The sequence below is a fragment of the Mus pahari genome, chromosome 14 (genome assembly GCF_900095145.1).
Source record: "Mus pahari chromosome 14, PAHARI_EIJ_v1.1, whole genome shotgun sequence".
Taxonomy (NCBI): domain Eukaryota; kingdom Metazoa; phylum Chordata; class Mammalia; order Rodentia; family Muridae; genus Mus; species Mus pahari.
In genome coordinates this window covers 63,490,988-63,492,971 of record NC_034603.1, presented here as the reverse complement: position 1 = coordinate 63,492,971, position 1,984 = coordinate 63,490,988, and the positions used below count along the sequence as shown (strand labels likewise).

Here is a 1,984-nt window from a genome sequence, read left to right as displayed (position 1 = left end):
CAGCACAGCATAGGTTCTCAGTCACATAGGGATCAATCCGGAGATGTACTGGGCCATAAAACAAGCTTCACTAAACTTAGAACAATAAAAATAATACAGATTGTCAGCTCTGAATGAAATCGAATGAGTTATCTAAGTGTAGCGATGCACACCTATAACCCCAGAACTGGGAAGGATGAGGCAGGGGGATTGCTGTGAGTTCAAGACCAGCCTGGGATATGGAGTGAGTCCTAGATCAGGATACAGAATGAGACCCGACCTCAAACCCCTCTCCAATACTGAGAGAGCACTGCTGCACTGAACACCCATAGATAAACAATGAGCCCAATCTATGTTCCATCCTTACAGAGCACAGGGTAGGGCTAACCCACTCATGAGCCTCTCTGCCACACGTGACCATGATCCACACCGAAGGACGAATGGTTCCTAAGACAAAATCGGAGAGCCGGGCATGGTGGCGCACACCTTTAATCCCAGCACTCGGGAGGCAGAGGCAGGCAGACTTCTGAGTTCAAGGCCAGCCTGGTCTACAGAGTGAGTTCCAGGACAGCCAAGGATACACAGAGAAACCCTGTCTCGAAAAACCAAAAAAAAAAAAAAAAAAAAAAAAAAAAGCAGAGGCTGCACGGAAGTGAAACAAAAGCAGCAGGGGAGTCAGCGTAAACTCAGCATAAACTCGTGGCAGCACATTTCATCCCTGCACCCAGACTGCTGTGCAGACTTTAAACCAACCCTTCCCATTTGCCACTCCCTCTCCTGCCCTCAGGTTCTGTTTCCAGAGACGGCAGGTTCTCTTGTAGCTCAGCTTTGAACCCAAGAGGTAGTCAAGGAGCTTTAGCGCCTGATCCCCCTGCCTCCGCACCGCAATGGCAGGATCACAGGTGTTGGCTATAATGCTGTGTACACCATTCTGGGGCCTGAACTCAAAGCTTTAGGGGTGCTAAGAAGAGGGCATCCGATTCCCTGGGGCTGGGATTGCAGACAGATGTGAGCAGCCATCTTAAAGTCTGTATAGGAAGCTGGAGTTTTGACCTTTCGAATTCATTTTCATTCTGTTTCCCATGGGATGCAGTTCTGCAGCCCAGGCTACCCTAAACTTCGTGTCAATCTTCCTACCTCAGCTTCCTGAGTACTGGAACTACAGGCATGAGTCAGCACACCCGCCTACGGCAATGTTAAATATCTTTTATAGAAGTATAATCACACTTGTATAAGCATTATTCAGCCTTACTATACAATAAGGAATTAACTATTAGAAGAGATGAGGAGTTCATTGGCTCATTGGTTGAGAGTACATGTTGGTCTTTGTACTGGCTAGTTTTGTGTGTCAACTTGACACAAGCTGGAGTTATCACAGAGAAAGGACCCTCCCTTGAGGAAATGCCTCCATGAGATCCAGCTGTAGGGCATTTTCTCAGTTAGTGATCAAGGGTGGGAAGGGCCCTTTGTGGGTGGTGCCATCCTGGGCTGGTAGTCTTGGGTTCTATAAGAAAGCAAGCTGAGCAAGCCAGGGGAAGCATCCAGTAAGCAGCATCCCTCCATGGCCTCTGCATCAGCTCCTGCCTCCAAGTTCTTGCCCTGCTTGACTTCCAGTCCTGACTTACTTTGGTGATGTACAGCAATGTGGAAGTGTAAGCTGAATAAACCCTTTCCTCCTCAACTTGCTTCTTGGTCATGATGGTTTGTGCAGGAACACAAACCCTGACTAGAACTGGGTTTGATTCCTAGCACCCACATGGTAGCTCACAACCATCTTTAACTTCAGTTTCAGGGAACCCAGGCCATTTTCTAACCTTGCAGCCACCAACTACATGCACATGGTACACAGATGTACACACAGGCAAAACACTCATACATATATAATACAATAAACACACCTTCAATCGTTTCTTGGCCTTTTGGCTAAGATCAAGTGTAGTATCTGTTCTTAACAATTCAATATTTGAGCCGGGCATGGTGGCGCACGCCTTTAATCCCAGCACTC

At 47.4% G+C, this 1,984-nt stretch overlaps 1 pseudogene; it reads left to right on the top strand.

Annotated features, from left to right (window-relative positions):
- The first annotated feature begins 1,882 nt into the window (after positions 1 to 1,882).
- LOC115065463 lies at positions 1,883 to 1,984 on the top strand (annotated as a pseudogene).